General features: G+C 33.8%; 1 protein-coding gene and 1 pseudogene across 1 annotated transcript in view; both read left to right on the forward strand.

Moving 5' to 3' along the window:
* LOC148950005 (uncharacterized) overlaps positions 1–26,309 on the forward strand; it is a 105,960-nt gene that overhangs the window by 23,547 nt on the left and 56,104 nt on the right. The gene's annotated exons all lie outside the window — the stretch shown is intronic.
* LOC148950006 (uncharacterized) lies at positions 16,249–17,303 on the forward strand (annotated as a pseudogene).

Consider the following 26,309-nt stretch of genomic DNA (forward strand, 5'->3'; position numbering starts at 1 on the left):
TCCTGCATAAGTCTTGGCAGGATTTTTTCCGCCGGAATTCCTGTAAAATCGATGGGAATTTCCTTAAAGATTAATGCAGCCTTGCCTCCTCCGTTGCATGACTTTCCTGCTTAAAATGACAATCAGTCGTCGAAAAATACAAGAGCGACAGGCTTAGGGTATTCGCACTTGGGTTCCTAAGCAAACTTATGCAAGGGAGGGGGATTATTTTTCCATAAAAGTGTTTTATTTTTTCTGACTATGATACATCATTTATATTTCTCATCTCCCAAAGGACTAAAATCCTCATAAAGGCACCAAAGGACCCAAAGTGACTAAAAGAACCAAACATCTCCTAATGACAAATTCCCCATCTGTCATCCTTAAAGGTATCCACGATTGTGCAGACGGTTGAATTGAAATATTTGAAGCTGAAACTGAACTGAAATATTTGAAACTTTCATTTGAAACTGAATAGGTCTTTCATTTGAAACTGAATAGGTTTTTCATTTGAAACTGCCAATGACTTAGCTGAACATGTTGAAATGTGCTTAATTTGCTATCAAAAGGTGTTTCAATGATTTTTCTTTTCAATGATTATTTACGATTCTTGATTTGGCTGCCGCCAGCATTGGCATTTTAGAAAGGCACTTTCCCGCATATCGTATTCCATTTTTACGCTGCCATATTGATTAACCTCTATTAGTGTCCTTTTTCATCACCATCATCTTCTTTCATATACTTTATTTTCGATTAATTCAAATAAAGATTAATTACGTGTCTAATACATTAAAAAATCGACTTTATTTTCATTCAAAATAAAATTTCTTTTTAGTATATACTTTAAAACGTAAACTTTTGTTTTAAAATTCTAGGATTCCTAATGATTGTGAAGAATCAGTGGGGAGAGGGGCCTATACAACCTTATACATCAGTAGTAATGTATCTATATATTGAAAATACACATGCACTTACACAAGCCTGAGGCATGAATATGCGTGTAGTTTAACCGGTACATTGGGTTACCAGGGCCAGTCACCTATTACTAGGAACGGTACTTGCCCTACCAAACGGGTTTTCTAATGTGACACTCATTTTTTTGAGGTCAGCTTTCTGCAAAGTGTTATGGGCTTCATTGAAAAAATACCAGTTTAAAAAAAAAATAATAAATAAACATGTATCCATGATCTTTCTTCTGGCAAAAAAAAAATACAAATTCCAATCAAAACTGGTCAAACGTGTTAATAACCTGTAAGTTATAGATATCTGATAACTTGTTCAGTGTTGCATGCATTATTTGTGGTATCAATGGTATTTCATTTGCGTAAAGCTATGTCGATTTGCCAAAACTTTTATCGTTCGCATAAAACTAACTCAATTTGCAAAAATGGTATTCCATTTGCGTAACTCTGCTCTGAATGTCCTTAATAAGGATATAAATAATATAGAATGACATTGTGACTTGACCTAGCTTTACCTCTCCGATGTGGTCTGTATAATACACAAGTAACGTTTGAAAAGGATTGTCAATTTAAAATAGGATCTTACGTCCCCTTCGCCCTCCCATTTCTGAGGGGGAGGGGATGGTAGGAGAGGGGGAGGGGGAGTCAATTTTGGAGATTTCTGATAACAAGTACCATTCATTGCGATCGTAGCTCTATGTTGGCTCGTTTTAAATACTTCAGCTTATCTATTCATTTGTGTTAAATAAAAATATTGAATCTGGAAAATTAAAAAATAAGTATTTAAACAAAATGTACGATGCTGCTAATTAAAGAATAGTAGGCTACACTCAGAATTGTTTGCATGAGGGTTCAGTTAAAGAGGTCTCACTTGCACGAGGGTTCAGATGCATGGGGGTTCAGTTGCTTAGGGTTCAGTTAAACGGGGATTCAGTTACAATGGAACCCACGCAAAAACAATGGGGCACACATAAAAGCCAAATGAATGACATTGAGACTTGACCTAGCTTTACCTCTCTGATGTGATCTGTATAATACTCATCTGGGGAGGGGAGAATGGAGGTAAGTATTTAGTTTAAAAAATGCTAGGAGGACTTGAGTTTTGTGGGTAGGGTGAAACATTCTAATTTTCATAAACCGCATGTGTTTATAATTACAGAGAGTCCCTTTTGAAGTCAGAGTTTAAACGTGTCTTATCTGAGTTATGAAAACAAAAGGTTGATGATTAAGACATGGATTTGTCTAATTCTCGTCAGAAAACCAAATCATATTCAAATATTTTCTTGGGGAGAAAATTTTGAGTTTTTGTATTAATTTGGATTTTAGCTCATATTTAACAAACTTAGTCGTAGTTAAGTGAAAGTGTTTTTCTGAACTTTCTGAGGGAGGTGGGTGGGGGTAACTATTTAGTTTAAGAAATTAGTTTACGAGTAGAAAAATGCTTCACTACAGATAAAGCTATTGTGTTTTTTTTTCTGAACTCTCTGAGGGAGGTGGGTGGGGGTAACTATTTAGTTTAAGAAATTAGTTTACGAGTAGAAAAATGCTTCACTACAGATAAGGCTTTTGTGTTTTTCAGAACTTTCTGAGAGAGGTGGGGGGTAACTTTTTAGTTTAAAAATTAGTTTACGAGTAGAAAAATGTTTCACTACTGATAAGGCTATTGTGTTTTTCTGAACTTTCTGAGGGGGGATGGCGATGGTAACTATTTAGTTTAAGAAATTAGTTTACGAGTAAAAAAATGCTTCACTACAGATAAGGCTATTGTGTTTTTTTGAACATGTTTTTTTTTTCTGAACTTTCTGAGGGAGGAGGGGGTAACTATTTAGTTTAAAAATTAGTTTACGAGTAGAAAAATGCTTCACTACAGATAAGACTATTGTGTTTTTCTGAACTTTCTGAGAGAGGTGGGGGGTAACTATTTAGTTTAAAAAGTCGTTTAAGAGTAGAAAAATGCTTCACTACAGATAAGGCTATTGTGATTTTCTGAACTTTCTGAGGGGGAGGGGGTAACTATTTAGTTTAAGAAATTAGTTTACGAGTAGAAAAATGGTTCACTACAGATAAGGCTATTGTTTTTTTTTTACTGAACTTTCTGAGGGAGGTGGGGGTAACTATTTAGTTTAAGAAATTAGTTTACGAGTAGAAAAATGCTTCACTACAGATAAGGCTATTGTGTTTTTCTGAACATGTGTGTTTTTTTCTGAACTTTCTGAGGGAGGAGGGGGTAACTATTTAGTTTAAAAATTAGTTTACGAGTAGAAAAATGCTTCACTACAGATAAGTCTATTGTGTTTCTTTTTTCTGAACTTTCTGAGGGAGCTGGGTGGGGGTAACTATTTAGTTTAAGAAATTAGTTTACGAGTAGAAAAATGCTTCACTACAGATAAGGCTATTATGTTTTTCTGAACTTTCTGAGAGAGGTGGGGGGCAACTTTTTAGTTTAAAAATTAGTTTCCGAGTAGAAAAATGCTTCACTACAGATAAGTCAATTGTGTTTTTTTTCTAAACTTTCTGAGGGAGGTGGGTGGGGGTAACTATTTAGTTTAAGAAATTAGTTTACGAGTAGAAAAATGCTTCACTACAAATAAGGCTATTGTGTTTTTCTGAACTTTCTGAGAGAGGTGAGGGGTAACATTTTAGTTTAAAAATTAGTTTACGAGTAGAAAAATGCTTCACTACAGATAAGGCTATTGTGTTTTTCTGAATTTTGTGAGGGAGGAGGGGGTAACTATTTAGTTTAAAAAATTAGTTTACGAGTAGAAAAATGGTAAAATGCATGGCCGGAGAGTGTGCTGTACTTAAATTTCTGAGTGGGGCGAGCGATGGTAACTATTTAGTTTAATAACTTAATTTAAGAGTAGAAATATGATTCACTACAGATTAGGCTATTGTTTTTATGAACTTTCTGAGGGAGGAGGGGGTAACTATTTAGTTTAAATATTAGTTTACGAGTAGAAAAATGCTTCACTACAGATAAGGCTATTGTGTTTTTTTTTCTGAACTTTCTGAGGGAGGAGGGGGTAACTATTTAGTTTAAGAAATTAGTTTACGAGTAGAAAAATGCTTCACTACAGATACGGCTATTGTGTTTTTTTTCTGAACTTTCTGAGGGAGGGGGGCGGGGGTAACTATTTAGTTTAAGAAATTAGTTTACGAGTATAAAAATGCTTCACGTATTGTTACGTAAAAACAACTTCAACCGTGCCCAGCCCCCCCCCCCCCCGCGATCAGAAATTAAATTATAAAAAAGTTTCTTCAACTGAAAGTAAGGAGTTTCTTCACCTCTTGAATACACAATACCGAAATTTCATTCAACTTTCATGTAAGAAAATTATGGAAAATACAATTCTCTAGTTCAAATAAGAAACTTAAGTCCAGTTTTGGATACTCATAATGATGAGGACTGATGATTCTAATTCAATATTTTTTTTTTCATAAAAATATACTTTTTTTTTAAACTTCGAAATTATTCAGCTTTATTTTTTTATTTTATTATTTTTTTTTGTATGTATCTTAAAATGACAAAATATGCTTACGGTTCTAACAATTGTACTCTATGATTTCTCAGAGACACGATGTGGTTTTCCCACTGGTACTCTATGGCCGGTTATCGACACTACCTAGTTTATTGCATGCATTAAATCAGTATTTCTTACGCAGTGGAACGATAAACAAATAAGTCATATCTTAAAAAAAAAGTGAAGATGGAACATTTTAATAAAGTGTGTTCACATGAAAATGTTATTGTAGCATTGAATGCCAACAAGGAGAAGTATTTAAACTATGAAACAAGTACAAGTGGTAGCACTATTGGAAATGTATGCATGCATTGTCATGACAGTAAGGAATTAAATTTCTTTGGAATACCGAAAAGATTCCGTTGTACAAATGGTGGATATGCAAGATTGAGATTTCTGGAGATGATTGCACTCAAAGAGAATGCAAACATAAAGATAAGCGTTGATGATAGAGGACAACTCCTTCCTACTGTTGCAGGTAACACATTACCAACTGATACATCCAATCGTCATCTTTTAGGTATTAGCATTCAACGGAAGGTCAATAAAAGAAAGGCCTACTCTTCTACGAATATCGTAAAAAATATCTTGGCTACGTGCCGAAACTGTTACCTGTGTAAAAATAATGTAATAATAGACAGTGAAATTGCCAGAAAAATAAAAAGGGCATTGTCAGAAAATATCACTATGGAATATCAAGATGAATTGATGAAAAACAAAGTGCCAGAAAACGTTACTACCATTAATAAAACAGTCGATGAATCAAATAATAGCAAAGATGAAGCGTATATTGAACCTGTCGGTGACACACCAGTAAATATTGTGTATGACTCAAAATGGAATAATGATTATTCTACCGATTACGAGTTAAGAGAATACAATAGCTACAATATCAAGAGAGAACATGGTGAACTATTTTATGGAACAGATTCAAAATGTCCAAAGTTGATCATTGATATTAATAATGTATCATAATATATTTTTGTATTAATATTCTACATGGCGTTATTTCATTAAAAGTATATTATGCATTACAGTGTTACGTTTTCATTATTTTTAGAGTAAGCTAGCTTATCAAACGTTTAGAATGTCTATTAAAACATTGGAGATGTAAGAAAAGGAATTCGAATACATCTATTGTCAGACACATGGGATAACATTGTTCTATAAACGGTTCATAATAAAAAAATAGTTTGGGACAAGAAAAAAAACCTAAAATAATGTCGTGAAATCATTTTCAACACTCAGAGCAGGGGGTGTTGGGATTGAATCATAGAGAAACAACGAATTTTTTTTTTAATGTGACTCAAAGACGTTTCGTTCTTTTCACTGGCTTGAAATTGCATACAAACGAGCCAATCAGATGTTACAATCCTTTTGTTTGTTCAAAATTCAACAAAGCAACGTGGGTTAGGCTACTTTATTTTGCATGTTATTCCTAAAGCCGATTAAGATGAAGAAATGTCTTCAAAGTCAAGGCTATAAGAAAAAAAAGTTCTGGATATTTTTGTCAGTTTGTAGTTTATGCACTAATATCGATATCAGTAACGATTCTATTTGAAATTTCTCAAAGTTGATCAAATTTATCTCTAAACGGTTCATGATAAAAAATAGTTTGGGACAAGAAAAACAAAACTAAAATAATGTCGTGAAGTTATTTTCAACACTCAGAGCAGGGGGGTGTTGAGATTGAATCATAGAGAAACAATGAATTTACTTTTTAAAAAAAATGCGACTCAAAGACGTTTCGTTCTCTTCACTGGCTTGAAATTGCATACAAACGAGCCAATCAGATGTTACAATCCTTTGGTTTGCTCAAAATTCAACAAAGCAACAAGGGTTAGGCTACTTTATCCTTTTGTTTGCTCAAAATTCAACAAAGCAACGAGGGTTAGGCTACTTTATTTTGCATGTTATTTCTAAAGCCGATTAAGATGAAGAAATGTCTTCAACGTCAAGGCTATAAGAAAAAAAAATTTCTGGATATTTTTGTCAGTTTGTAGTTTATGCACTAATATCGATATCAGTAACGATTCTATTTGAACTTTCTCCAAGTTGATCAAATTTATCTCTAAACGGTTCATGATAAAAAATAGTTTGGGACAAGAAAAAAACCTAAAATAATGTCGTGAAATCATTTTCAACACTCAGAGCAGGGGGTTGTTGAGATTGAATCATAGAGGAACAATGAATTTACTTTAAAAAAAAATGCGACTCAAAAGACGTTTCGTTCTTTTCACTGGCTTGAAATTGCATACAAACGAGCCAATCAGATTTTACACTCCTTTTGTTTGCTCAAAATTCAACGAAGCAACGACGGTTAGGCTACTTTATTTTGCATGTTATTTCTACATCCAATTAATGTGAAGAAATGTCGTCAACTTCAAGACTATAAGAAAAAAAAAGTTCTGGATATTTTTCACAGTTTGTAGTTTATGTGCTAATTTCAATACCAATAATGATTCTATTTGAACTTTCTTCAAGTTGATAAATTTTGACTCTCAACGCTTAATGATAAAAAAATAGTTTGGGTCAAGAAAAAAAAAACTAAAATAACGTATATTTTTGTCAGTTTGTAGTTTATGCACTAATATCGATATCAGTAACGATTCTATTTGAACTTTCTCCAATTAATCAAATTTATCTCTAAACGGTTCATGATAAAAAATAGTTTGGGACAAGAAAAAAAAAACTTATCGACATAGTGATACTAAAATATCGTAAGAGGGCTCATTTGACTGGCAATTAAAAGTTCTAGTGCCATTTTTAAGTGACCAAAAAGATTTGATGGTAACTACGCCATCTCTCACGCATCTTTTTTCTGAAATCGTGCAGTCGAAATTTAACACGACACACAAACAGAGTCATAGTGAGAGAGATATCCAAAAAATTGGGTTGATCTAGGTTCACTTAAAGTGGCGCCCCACTCTAAGTAAAACGACTGCTGTGTCAATAAGCCACCAGAAGATTCTCATATACCATTTTCGTGTCCGAAGATGAGTTCGGCACATCTCCGCCAGCATGTCTGCTAAATCTACGCCACCCATATGAAGGTTGTACTCATAAACAATGGCTGGCCTTGAAACTTCAACCCTGGATTTATCCTTAACGTTCCAGCGTCTGCACGTATCCTGTGGCGTTATTCCTGCATACGTTGAAGCCAAGCAAACCGTGTTGTTATCTAACCATTTCACTACAATAACGCAGAATGAATGTCAGTCCTGTAATCTGACGTTCCTCTCTCTCGTTTCTTCATTTCACCATCTGTGAGGAGCGGGCAGCCCTTCAGTCGCGCTTTGTTCAACGTACCAATACAAGGGAATCTTTCAATATTGAGCAAACTCATTAGTTTCAAGCTCAAAAACCATTTGTCAGAGTAAATATTGTAGTTCATTTTCTCTGGTAAGGTACTCATCAGACGTAAAACTATGTGGCCTCCGACTCCAAGATCTGGCTCTATGTCATCTTCAACAAGAGTGCCCTTTCCTTGGTAAACTTCAAAATCATATACAAAAACTGACACACCAGCTCGTGTGAACACTTTTATTCCCCACTTCGTCGTCTTTTTTGGTAGATGTTGTCTTAAGTTGCTTCGTCCCTTGAAAGGAATCATTTGCTCGTCAATTGAATGGTGTTCTTCGCGGCTGACTTCAAGAAACTTGGAACGGATATGACTCAGGACAGGTCGAATCTTGTATAGCTTGTCAAATCCTTGTTCTCCAGGTTTCTTAGCTTTATTGTTGTCGTTGAAATGAAGAAAACGTTTGATCTTGTCAAACCTTTGTCGGCCCATCTTGTCGGCAATTTGAGGGTATCTGGTGGCTGCTTCCCAGTGCATTCGATAATAAGGAACTTTTATCACTCCAAATAATAGAATAATGCTCATGAAAACTTTTAGCTCTTCGGCAGTGAGGCAGAGGTTGCATCCCTCAGTTTGAAGTGCAAAGACGTTACTTTGTTCAACTATCAGCTCAAGAAGTTCATCGTCAAAGAATTTTTGGAAGTATTTCAGTGGAGTCTCCAAGATGCCCGGAACTTGGCGAGGCTCTCCTTTCCAAGACAGATCAATTTTTTCCATCTCTGCTTTTCTCCAGTCGAATTTTTCTTGGACTTTCGATTTCTTCTTTGATTTTCCAGTACTTGTTGTTACCGGTTGCTGTTGCTGACTGGAGAGTGGAGTTTCCCCCGAGTCATCGTCACTGGGTTCAGTGTTAGCCTCCACGTCATCCTGTTCCAAGAAGAAGTGGAGATTGTCCAGTAGAGGCAACAAGTCCGCATCAGGATCATCGATAAGATCTTCTGGAGACAGGAAGTCTGGATCATTGTCATCATCATCGTCGGACAAATCAGACAACATGTCTTCTTGAATGTCAAAAATATACTTGGCCGCCTCCTCTGCGTCAATTCGGCGATTTTGAGCTCGTTTTCTTAGTCTGTCGTAAGATTCCGCCATCTAGAAAGAAAACAAAAATTAGACATATGAAACACCCTGTCTACTCAATGATCCACCATTCCTGAGGGGTGGTTTGAGCTACTATGTAGGAGGGACTCCTCCTACATAATAGCTGATGTAAAATTATATTGTTTTCTTTACCCTTTTTATTTTCTTATTTAGTTGTTTGTTTCATAATTTTGAGCCACGATCGTCCGATGTTGTATTTTTACAACAGGAGGAAGTTTATCTTGCTACTGATCCAAATTCTTGCACATTTCGTGAATTTCAACTACAGTAATTCTAAACGGTATATATTTTATACGCATATGACATGCAAGGAATCTCCCACCATTTCGTTTTGTTTCCAGTTTCTAGCTTAGAAATTGCCTACCTTTTCATTCGTTTTTCTTATCCCTTGGTTTGGTGACTCACTGTTTAGGCCACATGTCACACAGCAGCTCCCCGAAGGTATCAATCGACTGCCATCTTTCAGCCCCATCGAAAGATGTTGATAAAAGCAGTATTTTTTTACAGCAAGATGGCAGTCCAAGCTCAAAAAGTACAGTGTGGTTTTTTTTACAACAATTGCCTCTGTAGGGTTAATCGGCTTTAAAAATAACATGCAAAATAAAGTAGCCTAACCCTCGTTGCTTTGTTGAATTTTGAGCAAACCAAAGGATTGTAACATCTGATTGGCTCGTTTGTATGCAATTTCAAGCCAGTGAAAAGAACGAAACGTCTTTGAGTCGCATTTTTTTTTAAAGTAAATTCATTGTTTCTCTATGATTCAATCTCAACACCCCCCTGCTCTGAGTGTTGAAAATGATTTCACGACATTATTTTAGGTTTTTTTTTCTTGTCCCAAACTATTTTTTATCATGAACCGTTTAGAGATAAATTTGATCAACTTGGAGAAAGTTCAAATAGAATCGTTACTGATATCGATATTAGTGCATAAACTACAAACTGACAAAAATATCTAGAAATTTTTTTTTTATAGCTTTGACGTTGAAGACATTTCTTCATCTTAATCGGCTTTAGAAATAACATGCAAAATAAAGTAGCCTAACCCTCGTTGCTTTGTTGAATTTTGAGCAAACAAAAGGATAAAGTAGCCTAACCCTTGTTGCTTTGTTGAATTTTGAGCAAACCAAAGGATTGTAACATCTGATTGGCTCGTTTGTATGCAATTTCAAGCCAGTGAAGAGAACGAAACGTCTTTGAGTCGCATTTTTTTTTAAAGTAAATTCATTGTTTCTCTATTATTCAATCTCAACACCCACCTGCTCTGAGTGTTGAAAATGATTTCACGACATTATTTTAGATTTTTTTTCTTGTCCCAAACTATTTTTTATCATGAACCGTTTAGAGATAAATTTGATCAACTTGGAGAAAGTTCAAATGGAATCGTTACTGATATCGATATTAGTGCATAAACTACAACCTGACAAAAATATCCAGAACTTTTTTTTTCTTATAGCCTTGACGTTGAAGATATTTCTTCATCTTAATCGGCTTTAGAAATAACATGCAAAATAAAGTAGCCTAACCCTCGTTGCTTTGTTGAATTTTGAGCAAACAAAAGGATTGTAACATCTAATTGGCTCGTTTGTATGCAATTTCAAGCCAGTGAAAAGAACGAAACGTCTTTGAGTCACATTAAAAAAAAAAATCGTTGTTTCTCTATGATTCAATCCCAACATCCCCCTGCTCTGAGTGTTGAAAATGATTTCACGACATTATTTTAGGTTTTTTTTCTTGTCCCAAACTATTTTTTTATTATGAACCGTTTATAGAACAATGTTATCCCATGTGTCTGACAATAGATGTATGCGAATTGCTTTTCTTACATCTCCAATGTTTTAATAGACATTCTAAACGTTTGATAAGCTAGCTTACTCTAAAAATAATGAAAACGTAACACTGTAATGCATAATATACTTTTAATGAAATAACGCCATGTAGAATATTAATACAAAAATATATTATGATACATTATTAATTTCAGTGATCAATTTTGGACATTTTGAATCTGTTCTATAAAATAGTTCTCCATGTTCTCTCTTGATATTGTAGCTATTGTCTTCTCTTAACTCGCAATCAGTAGAATAATCATTATTCTATTTTGAGTCATGCACAATATTTACTTGTGTGTCACCGACAGGTTTAATATACGTTTCATCTTTGCTATTATTTGATTCATAGACTGTTTGATTAATGGTAGTAACGTTTGCTGGCACTTTGTTTTTCATCAATTCATCTTGATATTCCATAGTGATATTTTCTGACAATGCCCTTTTAATTTTTCTGGCAATTTCACTGTCTATTATTACATTATTTTTACACAGGTAACAGTTTCGACACTTTGCTAAGATATGGTTTACAATATTCGTAGAAGAGTAGGCCTTTCTTTTATTGACCCTCCGTTGAAAGCTAATGCCTAAAAAAAGACGATTGGATGTATTAGTAGGTAATGTGTTACCTGCAGCAGTAGGGAGGAGTTGTCCTCTATCATCAACAAGTATTTTTATGTTGGCATTCTCTTTGAGTGCAGTCATCTCTAGAGATATCAGTGTCGTCTATCCACTATTTGTACAAGGGAATCTTTTCGGTATTCCAAAGAAATTTCATTCCTTACTGTCATGGCAATGCATGCAGACATTTCCAGTAGTTCTACCACTTGTACTTGTCTCATAGTTTAAATACTTATCCCTGTCGGCATTCACTGCTACAATAACATTCTCATGTGAACACACTTTATTAAAATGTTCCATCTTCACTTCTTTTTTTTAAGATATGACTTATGTGTTTATCGTTCCACTGCGTAAGAAATACTGATTTAATGCATGCAATAAACTAGGTAGTGTCGATAACCGGCCATAGAGTACCAGTGGGTAAAACCGCATCGTGTCTCTGAGAAATCATAGAGTACAATTGTTAGAACCGTAAGCATATTTTGTCATTCTAAGATACATACAAAAAAAAATAATAAAATAAAAAAGTAAAGTTGAATAATTTCAAAGTTTAAAAAAAAATTATGTTTTTATGAAAAAAAAATATTGAATTGGAATCATCAGTCCTCATCATTATTAGTATCGAAAACTGGACTTAAGTTTCACATTTGAACTAGAGAATTGTATTTTCCATAATTTTCTTACATGAAAGTTGAATGAAATTTCGGTATTGTGTATTCAAGAGGTGAAGAAACTCCTTACTTTCAGTTTAAGAAACTTTTTTATAATTTAATTTCTGATCGCGGGGGGGGGGGGGGGCTGGGCACGTTTTAAGTTGTTTTAGCTTTAAAATACGTGAAGTATTTATCTACTCGTAAATTAATTTTTTAAACTAAATAGATACCCCCGCCCTCCTCCCTCATAAATTTCAGAAAAAAAACACAAGAGCCTTATATATAGTGAATCATTTTTCTACTCGTAAACTAATTTATTAAAATAAATAGTTAACCACTCCTCCCTCAGAAAGTTCAGAAAAAAAAACACAATAGCCTTATCTGTAGTGAAGCATTTTTATACTCGTAAACTAATTTTTAAACTAAATAGTTACCCCCTCCTCCCTCAGAAAGTTCAGAAAAACACAATAGCCTTATCAGTAGTGAAACATTCTTCTAATCGTCAACTAATTTTAAAATAAAAAGTTACCCCCACCTCACTCAGAAATTTCAGAAAAAAAACACACATGTTAAGAAAAACACAATAGCCTTATATTTAGTGAAGCATTTTTCTACTCGTAAACTAATTTATTAAACTAAATAGTTACCATCGCCCTCCCCCCTCAGAAAGTTCAGAAAAACACAATAGCCTTATCTGTAGAGAAACATTTTTCTACTCGTAAACTAATTTTTTAAACTAAATAGTTAGCCCCTCCTCCCTCAGAAAGTTCAGAAAAACACAATAGCCTTATCTGTAGTGAAGCATTTTTCTACTCGTAAACTAGTTTTTAAACTAAAAAGTTACCCCCCACCTCTCTCAGAAAGTTCAGAAAAACACAATAGCCTTATCTGTAGTGAAGCATTTTTCTAATCTTAAACTAATTTCTTAAACTAAATAGTTACCCCCCCCCACCTCCCTCAGAAATTTCAGAAAAAAAAACACAATAGACTTATCTGTAGTGAATCATTTTTCTGCTCGTAAACTAATTTTTAAACTAAAAAGTTGCCCCCCACCTCTCTCAGAAAGTTCAGAAAAACATAATAGCCTTATCTGTAGTGAAGCATTTTTCTTCTCGTAAACTAATTTCTTAAACTAAATAGTTACCCCCACCCACCTCCCGCAGAAAGTTAAGAAAAAAAAAAAACAATAGACCTATCTGTAGTGAAGCATTTTTCTACTCGTAAACTAATTTTTAAACTAAATAGTTACCCCCTCCTCCCCCCGAAAGTTCAGAAAAAAACACACAGGTTCAGAAAAACACAATATCCTTATCTGTAGTGAAACATTTGTCTACTTGTAAACTAATTTCTTAAACTAAATAGTTATCCCCACCTCCCTCAGAAAGTTCAGTAAAAAAAAAACACAATAGCCTTATCTGTAGTGAACCATTTTTCTACTCGTAAACTAATTTCTTAAACTAAATAGTTACCCCCTCCCCCTCCGGAAGTTCAGAAAAACACAATAGCCTTTTCTGTAGTGAAGCATTTTTCTAATCGTAAAATAATTTTTAAACTAAAAATTTACCCCCCACCTCTCTCAGAAAGTTCAGAAAAACACAATAGCCTTATCTGTAGTGAAGCATTTTTCTACTCGTAAACTAATTTTTAAACTAAATAGTTACCCCCTCCTCCCTCACAAAGTTAAGAAAAAAACACACATGTTCAGAAAAACACAATAGCCTTATCTGTAGTGAAGCATTTTTCTACTCGTAAACTAATTTCTTAAACTAAATAGTTACCATCGCCATCCCCCCTCAGAAAGTTCAGAAAAACACAATAGCCTTATCTGTAGTGAAACATTTTTCTACTCGTAAACTAATTTCTTAAACTAAATAGTTACCCCCTCCTCCCTCAGAAAGTTCAGAAAAACACAATTGCCCTATCTGTAGTGAAACATTTTTCTACTCGTAAACTAATTTTTAAACTAAAAAGTTACCCCCCACCCCCTCAAAAAGTTCTGAAAAACACAATAGCCTTATCTGTAGTGAAGCATTTTCCTACTCGTAAACTAATTTCTTAAACTAAATAGTTACCCCCCACCCACCTCCCTCAGAAAGTTCAGAAAAAAAACACAATAGCCTTATCTGTAGTGAAGCATTTTTCTACTCGTAAACTAATTTCTTAAACTAAATAGTTACCCCCACCCACCTCCCTCAGAAAGTTCAGAAAAACACTTTCACTTAACTACGACTAAGTTTGTTAAATGTGAGCTAAAATCCAAATTAATACAAAAACTTAAAATTTTCTCCCCAAGAAAATATTTGAATATGATTTGGTTTTCTGACGAGAATTAGACAAATCCATGTCTTAATCATCAACCTTTTGTTTTCATAACTCAGATAAGACACGTTTAAACTCTGACTTCAAAAGGGACTCTCTGTAATTATAAACACATGCGGTTTACGAAAATTGGAATGTTTCACCCTACCCACAAAACTCAAGTCCTCCTAGCATTTTTTAAACTAAATACTTACCACCATTCTCCCCTCCCCAGATGTGTATTATACAGACCACATCGGAGAGGTAAAGCTAGGTCAAGTCGCAATGTCATTCATTTGGCTTTTGTGTGTGCCCCATTGTTTTTGTGTGGGTTCCATTGTAACTGAATCCCCGTGTAACTGAACCCTAAGCAAGTGAACCCCCATGCATCTGAACCCTCGTGCAAGTGAGACCTCTTTAACTGAACCCTCATGCAAACAATTCTGAGTTCAGCCTACTATTCTTTAATTAGCAGCATCGTACATTTTGTTTAAATACTTATTTTTTCATTTTCCAGATTCAAGATTTTTATTTAACACAAATGAATAAATAAGCTGAAGTATTTAAAACGAGCCAACATAGAGCTACGATCGCAATGAATGGTACTTGTTATCAGAAATCTCCAAAATTGACTCCCCCTCCCCCCTCTCCTACCATTCCCTCCCCCTCAGAAATGGGAGGGCGAAGGGGACGTAAGATCCTATTTTAAATTGACAATACTTTTCAAACGTTACTTGTGTATTATACAGACCACATCGGAGAGGTAAAGCTAGGTCAAGTCACAATGTCATTCTATATTATTTATATCCTCATTAAGGACATTCAGAGCAGAGTTAAGCAAATAGAATACCATTTTTGCAAATTGAGTTAGTTTTATGCGAACGATAAAAGTTTTGGCAAATCGAGATAGCTTTACGCAAATGAAATACCATTGATACCACTAATAATACATGCGATACTGAACGAGTTATCAGATAGCTAAAACTTACAGGTTATTAACACGTTTGACCAGTTTTGATTGGAATTTGTATTTTTTTTTGCCAGAAGAAAGATCATGGATACATGTTTTTTTTTTAAACTGGTATTTTTTCAATGAAGCCCATAACACTTTGCAGAAAGCTGACCTCAAAAAAATGAGTGTCACATTAGAAAACCCGTTTGGTAGGGCAAGTACCGTTCGTAGTAATAGGTGATTGGCCCTGGTAAGCCAATGTACCGGTTAAACTACACGCATATTCATGCCTCAGGCTTGTGTAAGTACATGTATATTTTCAATATATAGATACATTACTACTTACATCACTGGGGCTGACCCTGTATTGGTCGACTCCGAGATGCTTTTCCTGTTAACCAATTAAATCGGTGCAATTTAAATCGGTGAATATTTTGGCCCTATGTCCAAGGGTCTATGTCCGTCTTCAGCACAACATTAAAGAAAAAATGTATATATAAACAACTTACATTAAAATACGAAGTTTAAAACTAAAACTGCTTTTAAAAACTTTTAAAACAGCCCCAGTATCCTTACTTCAACGAAGTTCAACCAAGACTGATAAATAAAATGATGAGATAGGATGAATTCATTCAAACGAAATAAAATAAAAATTATTGACTGCAAGTTTTCAAAGCTAATCTTGCTTTTTTAGCAGCTAGTCTTAAAGGCCTTTTTGTAACGGGTTCAATACTATTGTCAATTGGTTTAATAAAATATTTTGTTAGATCATTTTTAATTAAATTTTGAAAGTTTTTAAAAGCATTTTTAGTTTTAAATTTCGTATTTTAATGTAAATTGTTTATATATATATATTTTGTCTTTAATGTTATGCTGAAGACGGCCCTTGGACATAGGGCCGAAATATTCACCGATTTAAATTGCACTGTCTTGAAAAAAATTCCCCTATTGTTTTTAAGTTGTGTTTGTTTGATATGGAAAGGCAGTGTGGTCTTCGTCAATATTTACGTCTAGCCTATGGAGAGCAATTGACCTATGATATTTTTTATTTTATTAGTTTAGGTAAAAAGCATGCAAATATTTTTAATCAACAAAAATTTTTAGTATCCTGCAGAAACGAAAATCTTATTCCAAAGTCTTTAGGATATAAACTACATCTAAATACCCAGAAAGAAAGGCAATTTACTCATACACTACAATTAAAAACCTTAGTCCATATTATTGAGGACAAAAAGCAAAAAAATACATATCATTTCCTCAGAAAGAAAATCTCTCGAAAATTTTTTGTTTGAAAACCTGTCCACTGTTGATGTTTCTCAAGTTGTTAGATTAGAAAGGAATTTGTTTCGCCATGATTTTCGCTTGTCAAAGGAACAACTTTATACAAAATTTGAAAAACTAAGAGAGGAATCTTCGATGAGAAACCGTATTTATTCTCCAAGATTCACTCCTGGACCCGCTATTGTTAACCTGTCTTCTAGAACATTTGAAAACCAGGAAATCAAAACAGTGGAAAGAGGTCCAAAATTATCTTTTTTGCCGAAACAGGTTCCCGTGTCGGATATAGTCTCCTCTTTAGAGTCCGCTTTGCATAAATACTACCCATCTGTTTCAAACTCTGATGAAAGTTAGGTCTTGTCTCATAAATACCCTTTATAATAGCCAAAAAAGGCTAAGTCTCCTAACACTTTCACACAAAAAGAATTGAACGACATAAAAATATTATCTAACCTCCGCAAAGACCCATCTATTATAATAACCAAAGCAGACAAAAGCAACTCACTTGTTGTCATGGATACGACAGACTACAACAACAAAATCTTTTCACTTTTAAAAGACACAAGTACATATAAACCGATCACTCATGATCCTACGGATCAATTTACTAATAATATTATAGATGAATTAAAACAGCTAAAACAAAATGGTAAAATCACACCACAATTATACAACAAATTTTACCCCCGTGGTAGTTTCTGTCCAAAATCTTACGGCTTACCAAAACTGCATAAACAAGGTTTTCCCCTAAGACCTATCGTAGAATGTACTAAAGCCCCCGCTTCCAATGTTGCAAAATGGCTTTGCACAGCTTTCAAACCTCCACTGTATTCACAAAATTCCTACATTAGTAATTCGGTGGATTTGGTTAAAAAAAACTTAATAACACAAGTAATTCAGAAAACACAATAGTTAGTAGTTTTGATATTGTTTTGATGTACACGAATATAGATGTGGCTACTTCTGAGCAATTATTAAAAAACAAAATAGAAGAAAATTATCACTTAATCGAAGACTCAGCGACAGGGATTGATGGTGAAGTTTTATTTAATCTTGTTAAAATTTGTAATAAGTTTTTCACTTTATTTTTTAAAACATGTATATTGGGGTCGTTACATGGATGACGTAACTTCACTTTGGAATTATGGAGAAATTGAACTTCGGGGTTTCCTAGATCATCTTAATACTTATGATAGAAATTTGCAGTTTACCCTAGCAATTGAATTTGAAAATAAACTACCATTTTTGATGTGCTGATTATCCGTAATACTAATAATTTGGACTTCACTATCTATAGAAAACCAACACAAAGCAATAGATATCTTCATTTTAATTGAAATTCCCTCCCCCCCCCCACAAGTTGAAAGAGTAGTTGTAACTTCTCTCATTGACCGTGCCCTGAACATTTGCTCCGATTCATACATAAAAGCAGAAATAAATTTTATCAGAGATATTCTTTTTGGCAACGGATACCCCATTCCTTTTGTCAATAATATGATTAACCGTAGACTAAAAAGACATTTTCGTAAAATCAACGATATTTTACAATGTGAGGCTCCAGAAAAACCCTCTACTATAATCTATCTTCCGTAAATCCCAAGAATCACAACTAAAATTAAAAACATTTGCACAAAAAACAATTTGTATTTAGTCTTCACTAATAATTTTAAAATCACAATTTTCTTAAACTCCGGTAAAGATAAAACCCCAGTTACTCGCCAAAGAGGGGTTTATCAAATACCATGCGATTGTGGCAATTACTACATTGGCAGAACTTTTCAGAATCTAGAAAAACGGATACAACAGCATAAAGAAGACATAGACAAAGCGTTGATTGCTAATAGTTCTAATAACTCCTTTGAATCTGCTTTAGCTAGCCATATATTTGATAACCCCAGCCACACAATACGTTTTGAAAGTTCTTCTCTCATTAGTAGTGATTTGGGGATAAAACAGGTGGTCCGGGAATCAATCGAAATTAGGCTCAAAATAAATAAAAATATTTCCTTAAATAGGCACTTAAGAGAATATTCACTGAATTCTTTATACTCAAATTTAATTAAAATGATCTAACAAAATATTTTATTAAACCAATTGACAAGAGTATTGAACCCGTTACAAAAAGGCGTTTAAGGGGTGCTACTAGTAGAAAGTAGGGTGCTACTCGTGACATGACACCACTGCTGCCATCTACAATTTAGTCTAACGCTGAGGGGCTATAATTTATTCAAGGATTATCGATCGAGTCTAATGGATGATGTCAAGGTCGATTGATTTGTTGTTGTTCGTCCAGGTGTAATGACACTGGGGTGATTGACATAATCAGTGTGGAATGTATTGATCTAGGGGAAGTGAATTTCCAAGAACTTGATTTAAATAATCGCTAGGGGGAATGTATTGATCTAGGACTCGACTAGGAACAAGTGGATTTCCGAGAAATTGATTTACATAATCGAAGAAAGAGGATTTCCGAGAACTTGATTTGCATATTCGAGGGGAATTATTGATTTACGAAAGGGGAATTAAGAAACAAATATGGCTTCTTTGATCTTAGGTCGGAGGGATAAACGGTCTTTAGATCAGAGAGAAAAATTAATATTCTATTTTTAAATATAGCTTCATTGATCTTTAGTGTTAAGAAATAGAAATGACATCACTTGTTATCATGGAATTTTGCGGGAGTCTAAAGAGATAGAAATTCTATTTTTAAATACGGCTTCTTCGATCTTTAGGTCACAGAGATAAATTAATATTCTATCGAAACCTTAATAGTGTAGCTAGGAACATCTATGAGATGAAAAGATTAATGCGGGAAAGGGTATCCTAGGAATTTCAAATGTGACAGCGCAGGGATGCCAAAACAAAAGGAACACACAGAAATTACGTTAGGGGATTATTTGAGCGAAACAGTTTGAGACATTTAAGGAGATTATTTGGGCGAAGCCTTTTGAGACTTTTTAGAAGATGATTTTAGAAGATGATTTACAAGATGTTGTGGGGCAAAACTCCGTGATCGTTATAATACACAAGCTCCCTCTTAACAGTGTTGTGAGGTCCACTGCCCCAACAACCCCCTACCCAACCCCAAAGGGCCCCGAGCCCCCATTTTAATACTTTTTATGTGCACTTGACACATAGAAGGGCCCCCACATTTTAAAAGGCTTTATTAGATCTTTTCAGAACAAGTTCTTTACGTAATGTCCCTCTTAAATCCACTTTACAAGTTGAAGTACTCATCCTTTTCCACACAACTTTACTTTAAGGCTTTTTGAATACCCCAACGCCAAGCCATACTTTTCAAAAGGCTTTTTTATATCTTTTCAGAACAAAAATCAAATATTATTAATAAAATCACATGTATTTTAAATGTGTGCATCAAAGTAACAATAATATTCTTTAATACCACCAAATGTTTACTGAACACACGCAATTTTCTCTTAGAAATAATATTTTTCATCAGTGATAACACTTTTTCTGTTCAAACTAGCAAGTTTTCTACCAAAGATACCAAATTTTTTCTTAGAATGAAATTTTTTTTTTTTATTGTGATAACTACTTTTCTTTCAGAAGTAGCAAGTTCTGCTTAACACTAAAAAACCTTCTCATCAAAGTAACGACATTTTACCTTAATACTAACATATTTTTACTGAACACACACAAATTTCTCTTAGAAATAATATTTTTCATCAGTGATAACACTTTTTCTGTTCGAACTAGCAAGTTTTCTACCAAAGATACCAAATTTTTTCTTAGAAGTAACATATTTTTGACTGTGATAACAACTTTTCTGTCAGAAGTAACAAGTTCTGCTTAACACTAACAAACCTTCTCATCAAAGTAACGACATTTTACCTTAATACTAACATACTTTACTGAACACACACAAATTTCTCTTAGAAATAATATTTTTCATCAGTGATAACACTTTTTCTGTTCGAACTAGCAATTTTTTTACCAAAGATACCAAATTTTTTCTTAGAAGTAACAATTTTTGACTGTGATAACAACTTTTCTGTCACAAGTAGCAAGTTTTGCTTAGCCCTAACAAACCTTCTCATCAAAGTAACGACATTTTACCTTAATACTAACATACTTTTACTGAACAAACACAAATTTCTCTTAGAAATAATATTTTTCATCAGTGATAACACTTTTTCTGTTCGAACTAGCAAGTTTTCTACCAAATATACCAAATTTTTTCAAATTTTTCTTTTTTCGTAACATTTTTTTACTGTGATAACAACTTTTCTGTCAGAAGTAGAAAGTTCTGCTTAACACTAAAAAACCTTCACATCAAAGTAACAACATTTTACCTTAAAACTAACATACTTTTACTGAACACACACAAATTTCTCTTAGAAATAAATTTTTTCATCAGTGATAACACTTTTTCGGTTCGAACTAGCAAGTTTTTGATTGTGATAACTTCTTTTATATCCCAACACCAAATTTTCGCAATGAAAAAGAAATATGTTACAGATCAATTCTAATTTTTTTTTTCCTGAAACATACTAAATATGCATAGAGTAAGGATACCAGAAGAGACTTCTGCATAAGAATAGTTCAGTTTAATTAGATCACCCAATAGAGTACTATCAGTCCACAGCCAAGTTTTCTATCTAAGATAACAAAAAATAATTCATTCTTCTAATCTTTACTCATTACTTAAATCAATATTTATAATGGTTTTTATGTATAAAATTTTGGGTTCTATACAAAATACATCATCATCTTCATCTAATATCACTATATCACATAGAGGGGGTGGGATACATTCAATTTCATCATCATTTATTGACATATCAATCAAAGGGATGGGCCTGTCCTCAAATAAATCGCCGCGTACTCTTATTGTAGGTAAACTAGGAGCCAACCGCTCGTCATCCTCTATGCAAAGACGGCCTGAAGACCCCCGCCGTACCAGATCTTCCGACGTATACGACAGACCATCTTCCGTATAATGTACTTCTAGCATATCATCAGTACCATCACTGGTTGTAGTAGTAAAAAGAAGGATCTCCTCATCAACTGAGAGGTTCCAACCAAGCCATACATCCTAAAAAGATTGAGAACACTATGATCAAAAATTTCTCTTAGAAATAATATTTTTCATCAGTGATAACACTTTTTCTGTTCGAACTAGCAAGTTTAGTTAGGTTAAAAGTACCAAATTTTACACTTCAGTTCAGATTTTCTCAAAGAGATGAAAAAATTTTAAATAATGTTCCAAAATTTTTCATAGAAGATAGAAAAGTTCAAGTTCTCTTCTGAATTTATACCAAATTGAAAATCATAAAGAAAATTTTTAGATTTTAAGAAAGTAAGGAAACGAGAAAGCATAGCCTTTTTCAAATATTTTACTAAATACTAATAAAATTGAAAGTGATTGATAATTGGATGGATCATTTCCTATGCTTAAGAAATATTTTAAAAGCTTCTAATAGAATTTTGTAAAATTTGAGTTTGGGGGGAAGAGAGATTTCAAGAACATCCTCCCATGATATAACGTGTCCTCTGAAGTCGATTCCGGTGTTTATAGCACTCTATCTATTAACGCTATTAAAGTATTTAAAAAAGCTTCTAAAGTAGAATTTTGTAAAATTTTGATTTTGGGGGGAAGGGGGATTTCAAAAACATCTTCCCATGACATAACATGTCTTCTAAAGTTGATTCTAATATTTGTAGCACTCTATCTATTAACGCTTTAGAAATATTTAAAAAAGCTTCTAAAGTACAATTTTGGGATTTTTTTTGTAAATTTACCATAAATCTAAACCCACTGAAATTTTCCCTAAAGATTTCCCCTGAAATTCTCAAAAATTCTATCATGTGTTAAAAAGCTATTTAAACTCACATCAGCCATTGAAGAATCGACGACTTCATTTGAGGTATTCATCACTTTTTTTCTATCTTTATTTCAATCTGCACTGGAGTTAAAACCTTCAAACATCTAATAATAAACAGTAATAACGGCATATTTCCTTTCGTTAATCGAATTAATAAATGCTGACCTATAGGACCAAGGAAAACAAGTTCATTTTATGTCTTCTTTACATTAGCATAAGCTTACCTAACATTTGCATAGGCTACCTAACATTTCTAGGTTAACTTATACTACGTTAAGTGGAGCGCCACTTAACCTAGTATAAGTTAACCTAGAAATGTTAAATAACCTAACCTAGCCTATCCTAACTATTCCCAACTTTTACCGGCTTTATGTATAAATTTCATAACTTAAAAACCTTTCCCCAGGGGTTGAAGGGGGACCATTTTATCTCTAAAGACATAGTTATTGAGCTTTTCAACTATTCTGAAGAAAAAAATCCATCTCTAAATTGATTAGATGATTTTGGAAAAAGGTGACGTGGGGGGAGTGGGGGTCCTCTCACGCATAAATTATATTATTTCTCAATATCATTTAATAGGTTAATTATCCTAACCTAACTATACATTGATGAAAAATATTATTTCTAAAATAAATTTGTGTGTGTTCAGTAAAAGTAAGCTAGTCTTAAGGTAAAATGTCGTTACTTTGATGAGACGGTATGTTAGTGTTAAGCAAAACTTGCTACTTCTGACAGAAAAGTTGTTATCACAGTCAAAAAAATGTTACTTCTAAGAAAAAATTTGTTATCTTTGGTAGAAGACTTGGTAGTTCGAACAGAAAAAGTGTTATCACTGATGAAAAATATTATTTCTAAGAGAAATTTGTGTGTGTTAAGTTAAAGTATGTTAGTAATAAGGTAAAATATCGTTACTTTGATGAGAAGGTTTGTTAGTGCTAAGCAGAACTTGCTACTTCTGACAAAAAAGTTATTATCACAATCAAACAAATTTTACTTCTGAGAAAACATTTGGTATCTTTGGTAGAAAACTTGCTAGTTCGAACAGAAAAAGTGTTATCACTGATGAAAAATATTATTTCTAAGAGAAATTTGTGTGTGTTCAGTAAAAGTATGTTAGTATTAAGGTAAAATGTCGTTACTTTGATGAGAAGGTTTTTAAGTGTTAAGCAGAACTTGCTACTTCTGACAGAAAAGTAGTTATCACAATAAAAAAAAAATTTACTTCTAAGAAAAAATTCGGTATCTTTGGTAGAAAACTTGCTAGTTCAAACTGAAAAAGTGTTATAACTGATGAAAAATATTATTTCTAAGAAAAAATTGTGTGTGTTCAGTAAACATTTGGTGTTATTAAAGAAGATTGTTGTTACTTTGATGCTCACATTTAAAATACATGTGATTTTATTAATAATATTTGATTTTTGTTCTGAAAAGATATAAAAAAGCCCTTCGAAATTATTGATTCGTGATGGGATATTCAAACAGCCACAAAGTAGAGTTGTGGGTAAAAAGGACGAGCACTTCAAGTTGTAAAATTGGTTTAGGAGGGACATTACGTAAAGAACTTGTTCTGAAATAATATAAAAAAGCCTTTTGAAAAGTATTGCTTGGCGTCGGGGTATTCAAAAAGTCTTAAAGTAAAGTTATGTGGAAAAGGATGATTGCTTCAACTTTTAAAGTGGATTTAAGAGGGACATTACGTAAAGAACTTGTTCTGAAAAGATCTAATAAAGCCTTTTAAAATGTGGGGGCCCTTCTATGTGTCAAGTACACATAAAAAGTATTAAAAAATGAGGGCTCGGGGCCCTTTGGGGTGGGGGTAGGGGGGTTGTTGGGGTAGGGGACCTCACAACACTGTTCAATGTTCAACACTGTTCAACAACTGTTTTGCCCCAATAATCACCTAAAATGTCTCTAACTGTTTCGCCCAAATAATCTCCTAAAATGTCTAAAACGGTTTCGCCCAAATAATCCCCTAAAGTAATTTCAGTGTGTTCCTTTTGTTTGGCATCCCTGCGCTGTCACATTTGAAATTCCTAGGATACCCTTTCCCGCATTAATCTTTTCATCTCATAGATGTTCCAAGCTACACTATTAAGGTTTTGATAGAATATTAATTTATCTCTGTGACCTAAAGATCGAAGAAGCCGTATTTAAAAATAGAATTTCTATCTCTTTAGACTCCCGCATAATTCCATGATAACAAGTGATGTCATTTCTAATTCTTAACACTAAAGATCATTGACGCCATATTTAAAAATAGAATATTAATTTTTCTCTCTGATCTAAAGACAGTTTATCCCTCCGACCTAAGATCAAAGAAGCCACATTTGTTTCTTTATTCCCCTTTGGTAAATCAATAATTCCCCTTGATTATACAAATCAAGTTCTCGGAAATCCTCTCCCCTTCGATTATGTAAATCAATTTCTCGGAAATCCACTTGTTCCTAGTCGAGTCCTAGATCAATACATTCCCCCTAGTGATTATGTAAATCAATTTTTTGGAAATTCACTTCCCCTAGATCACTGGTCGGCAAACTCATTAGCCACAGAGCCAAATATGAACATTGCAACAATTATTAGAGAATTTGGAGCCAAATCTGCTTGTTTAGTGAAATTTTTTGCAATAAATAAGTAGTAAATAAAACAAGATTTTATACTTAATAAATATCTAACAATTTGAACAATGTGCTTGCACCACCTTGTAAAGTTTGACTCAGTCGGGTTTATACCTTGTTGCTTTTAACTTTGGCATGATTCCATGTTCTCATCAATAAGAAGACTCCTCAGTTTGCTCTTGACAAAGTTCATTCTTGAAAAAGATTGTTCGGATATATATCCAGAGCCGAAAAGGGAAAGAACGGCCAACACAAGCTATTTCAGCTGATTTGAAGAACCAGGAATACTATTACAAATGTTGAAACTGCTCATGTCTTCCTTCTCCAGGTCAATCAAAGAAGACAATTTGTGTTTTCAACTGAGATCACATTTTTCTTGCCCACTTTTTCCAATTGAACACAAAGACGTTCAAATTTAGAGTGCCCTTGTTTTTTATGTCCAGCAACTGTATTTCAAAGCTACCAATGTCAATTTCAAAAGGAGAAAATTTTAACTCGGTTATCGTATCATTAAGAGGATTTTTGACAAATACTAAAGCTGTTCTGCTGTTTTTTAAATTTCTGAAACCTGCGGACAAATGCTTTCGTCATATTTGAAATTATTATTTTAAAATGGTGTTTATCAATAGAGGAATTAATTTCTTGGTGATGCTTCAGGAGGCTCGGAAAGCGAAACAATGCTTCCCTTTAAATATTCTGAGCAAAATGGATTGTAACGTCTACGACGACATAAAAGTTTTGGATCTACTAATCGTTTGTTAGTTATGGATATTGAACGCCTTCTCGAGGAGAAATGCACTAATTTCTGGAAAAGGGGAGGCGAAACGTTTTGAATCGTCACCGCTTAATAATCCACCTTGTTACGAAGCAGAAGAACTCTCCATTTCAAATAAAAAATCTGAACTAGCTAAAGCTATGATTAAGAGCCTTAGCTAAAATTGAGTTGATAATTGTAACCACTAATTCCATAGATTTACAAATTTCTTCTTGGAATGCTTGCGCACGAAGCACTTATTGATGAAGGATAGACCGGTAGCTTAGTACTAATTTTTTCTTTCAAAATAACAAAAAACTCTTTTTCTTACGCCGGTCATACCTTTGGCCCCATCTGCTGAAATCAATACAATTTCATTGAGGGGAGTATGATGATGACCCATACACTCAATCACAGCACTTGCAATATCTTCTCAACAGTATGACCGTCTGACCCTTGAGTGGTAATAATCATAAAATTTCTTCTTTGGGGCCAGAATGAGATATGAATCTTACATAAAGTGGAATTTGTGCTGTACCATT

Source organism: Artemia sp. Qi Xiang Cuo, chromosome 7 (genome assembly GCF_049724085.1).
Source record: "Artemia sp. Qi Xiang Cuo chromosome 7, ASM4972408v1, whole genome shotgun sequence".
Classification (NCBI taxonomy): domain Eukaryota; kingdom Metazoa; phylum Arthropoda; class Branchiopoda; order Anostraca; family Artemiidae; genus Artemia; species Artemia sp. Qi Xiang Cuo.